This window comes from Cupressus sempervirens, chromosome 10 (assembly GCF_028749045.1).
Source record: "Cupressus sempervirens isolate cs-2001-9-10 chromosome 10, ASM2874904v1, whole genome shotgun sequence".
In the NCBI taxonomy this organism is placed as follows: domain Eukaryota; kingdom Viridiplantae; phylum Streptophyta; class Pinopsida; order Cupressales; family Cupressaceae; genus Cupressus; species Cupressus sempervirens.
In genome coordinates this window covers 230,798,534-230,808,223 of record NC_143127.1, presented here as the reverse complement: position 1 = coordinate 230,808,223, position 9,690 = coordinate 230,798,534, and the positions used below count along the sequence as shown (strand labels likewise).

The 9,690-nt window shown below is 29.6% G+C and overlaps 1 long non-coding RNA gene across 1 annotated transcript; it reads right to left on the bottom strand.

Annotated features, from left to right (window-relative positions):
* Positions 1-543: 543 nt before the first annotated feature.
* On the bottom strand, positions 544-2,290 carry LOC149533472 (uncharacterized). Its single transcript, XR_016356955.1, has 2 exons — positions 1,970-2,290; positions 544-1,244 (listed from the first exon to the last, which is right to left on the bottom strand). It is a non-coding gene; the product is annotated as an uncharacterized LOC149533472 (long non-coding RNA).
* Between the last annotated feature and the right edge of the window lie 7,400 nt (positions 2,291-9,690).

The window sequence follows — 9,690 nt, the reverse complement described above, 5'->3', positions numbered from 1 at the left end:
ATTAGAATAGGAAATAAGAATGGGAGTCAAAGTAGGGAATGAGAATGGAAAATGACAATTCCATTCCTGTTTGGTTCACCTAAAATCTATTTAAGAATTTGTTTGACACTCCTATCCTCCAAATCTATAGCTTCTCTTTAACACTTCTTGCAATCAATATTTTTTGAACTTTTCTGTTGTTGTTGCATGAAGCTCCGATATAAGCTATGATTTGGCCAACAATTTACTCTACAATTTAAGCAACGATTTAAGCAAGTATTTAATAATTTAAGCAACAATTTAAGCAAGTATTTAATCAATAATTTAACAGACTAATTAACCGACAATTTAACCAGCAATTTGAAAATAATTAACACACAAGTTACAATTTAAGCAAGAGTTTAAACAACAATCTTTTTAAGCAGTTATGCAACTATACTAAAAAATTTACTACGATTTAAGCTACAATTTAGGCAAGTTACAATTTAAGCAAGAGTTTAAACAACAATCTTTTTAAGCAGTTATGCAACTATACTAAAAAATTTACTACGATTTAAGCTACAATTTAGGCGACAATGTAAAAAGAAGTTTATTAGCATGCAATTAATGTTTCTTCAGCGATTTATTTTCTTAAAAAATAGTACTAAGGATGCATTCTGGGCACTTATCAATTCTTTGAGTGCTGATTGTCTTACGGCTTTGATTGTTTCGATCCGATGTATTACTTTAACACGTTAGTGACAGTACCAAAAGCCATGCTAAAGCCTTCTCTTGCAAAAACAAAGATGAGAGTAGAAATGAATTCTGCTAAAGCGGCTTTGACGATCGTGGGATGCGTGGCCTCCTGTGGCCCCCCGATTGCAATTTCTCTAAAAGGCATTTTTATCAGCAACCAAAGAATGATCCTTTTCCTTGATCTTCTTCTAGCCAAATTCTATTCTCCATTCCAATAACTGATATTTTTGAAAATGGACTTATGTTCATTTTGGACTAAAATGAAAATTAGTAATCCTATTCCCCATTCCAATAACTGATATTTTTGAAAATGGACTTATGTTCATTTTGGACTAAAATAAAAATACGTAATCCTATTCCCCATTCCCATTCCGCACACCAAACAAAAAATTAAAAAATATATTCTAATTCTCAATGACCATTCCCATCATATGGCCCTAAACTAGAAACATACGATCAAATTTATAGACTCGCTGTTTGTCTGGTTGCTGTTCACTTTCCATGTGAATGTGTATGTAATATTAGACGACCTGCAACAAAATGTTCGAGCTATCAATTGTTATACTCAGCAATGAAAATCCAATTTAAACTGACGGCTTATTTAATCCAATTAAATATCTCATCTGTTATTAGCCCCACTGTTGAATAATTCCGAAATTTTTCTCGCATATATTAGCATGCGGAGAACAAAGATTAAAAACCCAGAATAAAACCCAAAAAAACAGAACAAAGATTAGAAATCTTTCATCACTTTTCTATTTTATCTTGAAAACATATTAAGCATACACATACATATGCATCTAACCGTCCGCCCCTGCCACTTTTACGACCTCGTATCCATTGAAAAAAAAGTAGCTAAGAGATTCCAAACGATACATTTTCTAAAACCCTATACAGATTCCAACCAATAAGGAAAACCCTAAAATAAGCAGTACACAAACCCTAGCATTTCTGGATTACAGGGTAAAGCATAAATCGGGCTCAAGTCCACATAAGCCAAAGAACTATCATAACAGGCAATGTAATAAACAGATTCTAACCCCCAAAAACCACCTAAAACTAACAGTAACTAAACACTAGCAATTATAAATTACAGGGTAAACCCTAAAAGGGGCTCAAGTACAGACAAGCCAAAGAACTTTCATTACAAGCATTGCAATAAACAAGCAAACACACTCGGAAGAGTACAGCTATAATCTGCAAACAGATCACTTGGGATATATGAAAAAAAATGTGCGCAAGTTCTGGAGTTTACATCGAAGAAAAGAAAACGACGCAATCTAATTCTCTTGCAATATCATTGTAGCGTTCTGTTGAATAATCTCTGGCAGCCTGCTACTGTGTAAGCAGATGCACTGGAACAACGCAAAGATGCTCTAAAACCTACAGTAATTCTCGTACCGTGCGCGAAGCTGCGCACATTTGCGAAAGAAACTCTCTTTCCTTAATCAAGACCCCTAAGCCATTTTATATTTAGGCTTTCAAATGAGGAAAACCCTAACGCTGCCGTTAGGGTTACAGACGGCTGTGAAATATCCTAAACTTGTTGGTTTTTAAGGATTACTTTAGTGCAGTTCAAAAGTTTGAAAGTCTTCTAACAAATGTGGGCAGGGTTAAAGTCTAAATTATATCAGATTTTTATTAGTGGTTTCTAGTGGTTTCTGGTATGTAAGTTAAGTGTCGGTGTTAATGAATCAGTTTTAGGGTCAAAAAGTAGTGTGGTCAATATTTTGAGACAAATGTGTATGTCTTAAATGGTACAGGCTAATATTCAACAAAAAGTACCAAAGATAAAATCTATGATGTTTTAGATCTTTTGAAAATTGGTCAATTATACATTTTTGTGGGATGATAGTCGCATCCTATCTTAATAGTGGTACTTAAATGGGTCAATTAAAAAAAAAAAAAAAAGCTCTTTTGAGCACGAGTCCCTCCCTATTGTGAGAAAGATGTGAAAATATTATATCTAAAGATATATAATATTAGTTAGAGATATAATATGTGAATATACAATGCTAATATTAGCTCTAGATATTTTATATATTTATTTCATAATTTTTAAAAATAAATTAACATTTATGTAAGTTAACTCTTATAAAATAATAAATATATTAAATTGTAATATTGCTATAAGAATTTACAAAATCTCTTGAAAATCTATTAATATTAATTTTGATTTGTACTAGATAATTGTTTTAATATTATGTTAATATAAAAAAATCACATCAATACAAAAATATACTTATTCTAAATGTAAAAATATTTATATTTAAAATATTTATGATTATTAAATAAAATAGAAAAATATTATTTTAATATTTTATTTACGTATTTTTAACTTCAAAATTTTACATAACTTCAAATAACCCATGGATATTAAATTTTAATAGATATATAATAATCCTACTTGTACAAAATTAAAAACAACATCACCTACTTTTATTGTTAAATAAAAAAGTTACCTACTGCTACAAACTCCATACATTTTGGCTAGGGACAATATGGAAATGCCAACTTGAACGACGGACTAAAAGAGCAAGAAATCAAGTTGCATGTCTGATACTCTGACACCTGACAACTATTAAATGAATTTATGTAATGGACACCCAAGAATGCCCAAAAGTTGAACCAAGGCTGAAATTATATTAATGCTGAGAATGTTGCAATCAATTACAAAGAGATGTATTCCAAAGGCCAAACCCTAAGGGAATGGCGTTTAGAATGTTACAATTGTAATGCCCTGCCAAGGGATCCAAAGAATTAACCTAAAATTTCACTAAGTTTGGTAGCATTTTTTTTTTTTGAAAGTAATATCATTTACAACTAATCCAATTACAACTAATACATAAATACGGAAGCAATAGCAATAAACATCTAAAAGTAAACATAACAGGTTACATTCTTTAAGGATCCCTTAACGTTGAATTACATCTAAATCAACTAACATTATTGAATACAACAATCACATGAAATAATAATGATAAGTCCAATGTTTATACATTACATTTCTAAAAGCTCAATCATCCACTGTACATGTCACAGGGTATGAAAAGCTTAAAAGAATATACATATGTGGAATAAGGTACATCATCCTATTCTAATCCATGATACATCAAAGTAAAGATAATCTCATGTCATACATGATACATCATCATAGAAGATATATACATCCATCATAAAGATCAACATAATAAACTAAGTGCACGGTTCCTGCCAACTGTTAATAGCATCATTAGACCATCGTGGATCCTAGCCATCCCTCTGTGCATAACATTCCAAATCACCAAAGAGATCATTAGTATTAGCATAGTAGGAATGTCACACCTATACATACTACATCATATGCAGAAAGTAATCCAACATGCAAATGTAAGCATAAGATAACATCATCTAACATATGCAAAACACCAGTGAAATGATACATATCCACCATCGTGAAGGATGCATCAGCCACGATGTCTCAAACTGATCTCAAATGATAAGAGTGGAAAAATACTACCACTCGACCGCATGGTACCTAAGTGGTCCACTCCCACCGTGCTGAGGAGATAATCTCAAGTCCCAAACAGGCTATCAAAATCACATAGTATAAATACTCTCTAAGTCTAGGAATCCTAAAAGTATACTAACTCAAAGGTTCCAACAAAACCGACATCTAATTCCCAGAAGCACACAAAGACATGTAGGAACCTACTATGCAAGCGAGAAAGTGTCATCGCATATATCATGTAGAAGTTACCCTGGCAGTTAGCTAAACTCCACGGGTCCCTATTGATCCTCATGCAACCACTAGTATCCTCTCATACTGACAAGGCATGCTATGGAATGCAAGGTCGCAACCATGTGTTCTCTCTACTCCCATCCTAGTCTGTATAAACACTCGAGGCATGGGCGAGAACAAAACAATTATCTTTTTAGGTTCATTTAGTTAGTATTAGGTGTGAATGTTTTCACTTTTTAAACAACTTACAATGAGTTACCCTGGCAGCCTCTTAGGGCCTCGACCCCCATTGCAAGCCACTTCACGACACTACAAGCAAATTACCTACCCTAAGCTCATGGAATCATAAATCACCCCAGTCCTATACAAGCGACTGGAAAGAAAAATCAAAGATAATCCAAAATAAGAACATCAAATATCCACAATAATAGCATCAAATCTCCATGAGCAACTGAAAAGCATCCATAGAAAATCATGACCACAACAGCTCTCTATTGGCAACTGAAGCATCACTGATAATCAAAAGTATCCATTGGTTCTCAATAACCAAAATATATCTCAAATCATACTGATCGAAGACTCCAAAATGGTTGAGTCAAAACATGTCACAACATGACATCATAAATCAACATTTCAGTCCCATCATGGCGACTGGAAAATATCCCAAGGATAACTAATCGATGACTCAAAAATGGTTAAGTCAAGTGTCTCATATATAAGAATCTCCACTATAACAATCAGTAATTACAAACATTACATAGAGCATTCCATCACATAACCATGGTTGGGTTTATAAAGATCGAAAATAAGACATAATCATGACATCACAATCATAACTCCCAAGCCTTTGGTAGACGTCCTATAACTAGTCAACACTAGTCAACCCAAAACTCAAAACATAAACATAAAGAATACACAATACAAGCACATGCTTTGGTTTTGCTAAAATTACATCATTTAATAGAGTGTGGAGGTCTCAGTTTTCGTTTCCAATTTACATATTGAATGGAGAAACACTTATATGTATTCCTAACCCATGTATTGTTTTGATAGTTTAAAACTTTTCCCTCTAACTCTTAAAAATTCAATCTCCTAAATGTTTTAAGATTTATACGTTGTTCTTATTTTTAATAATGAATTATCATTTTTTTTTCAAAACTTCAATTTACAATTTTGAGAAGAATTAAAATATTAAATAAATTAAATATTTAATATTTCATTAACATTATATATATATATATATATATATATATATATATATATATATATATATATATATATATATATATATATATATATATATATATATATATATATACACACACACATACATACTAATAATTAATATACAATAACTATTAATACATATATATATACATATACATATACATATATACATAAACATATATGTATATATATACATGTATACGTATATATATGTATACATGTATATATATACATATATGTATATGTATACATGTATAATATATATACATATATGTATATGTATACATGTATATATATACATATATGTATATGTATACATGTATATATATACATATATATGTATACATGTATACATGTATATATACATGTATATATATATATACATATAGATGTATATATATATGTATATATATACATGTATACATATACATATATGTATATATGTATACATGTATACATGTATACATATACATATGTATATATATACATGTATACATATACATATATGTATATGTATACATGTATATATATACATATGTATATATGTATATATATGTACACACACACACACACACACACACACACACACACACACACACACACACATATAAACTTACAACATTTAACATTATATAAAAAAAATTGAATGTAAATCTTTCAATTCAAAACATATACATAAAACCTGTGGCACATAGAATCCAACGACGGTTTATTATATTCATTGCGGCACGTTTACGTGTGTGGCCTGCGGATCGCAGTGTACAATGCGGGTCGCAAGTACTGCAGATCGCAGTGTACCCTGTGGTATCGCAGTCAGCATGTCAATGTCGGTCAGGGGTGGGGAATGGGTCAGTCCCGCCCCTTAATTTTTTTTTAAATAGCATTTTTAAAACACTTTCTTCAAATATGAATCACGATGCGATTTAATAAGTTTGCTCACTGCAATATATCATTTGACTTTTCAATTGAAAAACAATTTAAAAAATATATATATATATCTATGTATATATATATACATATATGCAGAGTTTTATACTACAACATAAACATATATGTATATATATACATGTATACATATATACATATATATATACATACATATATATATATATATATGTGTAGATATATATGTATATATGTATATATGTATATATATATATATATATACATATATACATATATGTATATATGTATACATATATATATATACACACACACATATATATATATATACATATATACATATATATGTATATATGTATACATATATACATATATACACACAAATATACATATATACATATATACACACAAATATATATATGTATACATATATACATATATGTATATATGTATACATATATACATATATACATATATATGTATATATGTATATACATATATACATATATATGTATATATGTATATACATATATACATATATGTATATATGTATATATGTATATATATACATATATGTATATATGTATATATATACATATATGTATATATGTATATACATATATACATATATATGTATATATGTATATACATATATACATATATATGTATACATATATACATATACATATATATGTATATACATATATACATATATACATATATATACATATATACATATATACATATATATCTACATATATATATATATATATATATATGTATATATATATGTATATATATATATATATATATATGTATATATATATATGTATATATATATATATATATATATATATATATATATATATATATATATATATATATATATATGCAGATTTGAAAATATATAAACATGTATGTTTTTCCACAAAGAATATATCCACAATGTTAAGAATTTCTTATAAAATATTTTCTCTCTAAATTTTCTCAGTAAGTTTTTTTAATGGATTTGGTTATATTTTAAACCCTAGCTCCGTAATTTCTTCAAATCTATGTATATAAAGTTTTCTCAAATAAATTTTAACTACCCATATTGAGAATGCATACAACCAAAATAGGGAAAATCCTCAAAAAACATATGGAAGACACGAAGAAGACAGGAAGTGCACGATGCAGAAATAGCATAAGTAAAATCACAAGAGTCTACTCAGATTCTGATGCTAATTCGCTTTTCTTCAGAAAACCCGCAGAGCAAGCTGCTCCCTTCTCCAAAGTTTTCGAGTCCTCCAATGCTCCAAAACGCTCTCCCACGCTATGTCTAAGCTTCTAGGAATGCCTGAATATAAAGAATTCTTAGGAAGCTCCTAGAGAGTCTCTAGAAACAACTAGAAGGTGTCACCAACTAAGCATGCATCTATTCCAACCTTCTAGATGAGTCATAAGGTTGTAGACACCATGTGCTTAATTGGTGCACTAACCCTCGTGCTGTTGACATATGAGAAATAAAAAGGTGCGTTAACTCCTAGGCAAGCTTATAACTTTTATTTTAATTTTTATATAACTTTCATTTTAATTTTTATAACTTTTATTATTATTATTTATTTATTACTTTATTATTATTTTATAATTATTATTAATTTCTAATTTCTAATTTTTTTTTATTTAATTCTTTTTCTTAATTAATTCTCATTTAATTAATTATAGTCAAAATATCAAAGATCATGATATTATATTAATTTTCTCTAAATAATTAATTTATTAATTAAATCTATTTATTAAGACTTAATTAATAGAAAATTCACCATAGACCTCCAAGATAAAATATAAAAACCCATCATAGAACAATTCACTCAAAATCAGTCTAAAGGGTTAAAAATCATAAAATATGTCATCCGACACATTCGGAAGGTAAAATATCCAGATACTTGTCCTGCCTCACTAGGACAAATGGTTTAAGGGTTTGGGATTTAGACTTAAGAATTTATCTCCCTTCTCTTATCATTGAGATAGTGTAATAGGGTACGCTCATCCTGGCAATTTAGGGAAGTCGATACTCGATACCTGCAACCTGCAAAAAAATCATGCATGTACATACAATATATATATATATATATATATATATATATATATATATATATATATATATACATACACTAAGCTAAATAGGCAATGGCAAGAAGTGGTGCATCGTGTAGATCTCGATTCGAAAGTGACTACGACTCCCTTCCTTAACCACATCAGAAATGCCATACAATAAGAACAAACATGCACACCATACACATGCAAGTATGGGGTAAGTATCCATAATAAAACACATGAGATAATAAACCATCTAACTACTCATCATCAATAATTGAAAGCAATGTAATGATCATCATGCATACATGAAATGTAACGTCTAAATGATCTCATCATATATCAACTGAATCCATAACATAATATCTAATAGTCTCAAAACAATACCACTAATCTATCAACATAAAGCTAGTCTAACATAGTCTGATAATAATAGCAACAATGTGTCTAGAAAGATGTGAACGAGGGCAGGCACTACAACTACAAAGAATGAACGTCCTCTATTGCCAAAAGAAGGGAGTGTGATTCACACATCCAAGCTCTTATCAAATGCAAGTCATAATCATCCGATGATCAACAATGAAACTTTCAGCCCTATTTATCCTTTTCTTCATCCTTCTGGAAGGAACTAAACATTAATTAATTGCAAGAGCTAGAAGCTTCCTCCTTCCAATAATTAATGCGTACCCTAAAAATTCCTCCCTGGCAATAATTAATTAAATCACGAGAGGCTTCTGTCCTTCCAATAATTAATACATTCCCTAGAAGTTATTCCCTGGTAATTAATAATTAAATTAATTAAATACAAAGTCACCTATAATTTTTAATTGAATGACTTTATAAGAAATTAATTTAATTTCTTCTTATCCTCCACTTAGACTTTGGAGAACATGAAGGTTAAAAGATGGGATCATTACAAATCCGCCATCCTTGAAATTGCTTGTCCTCAAGCAATTAAGTAACATAATGGACTCCAACCTCCACCTGGATCCCAATTGAAGTAATATGTGATATCCATATGGACATTAAACCAACTGCAAACCCGCATC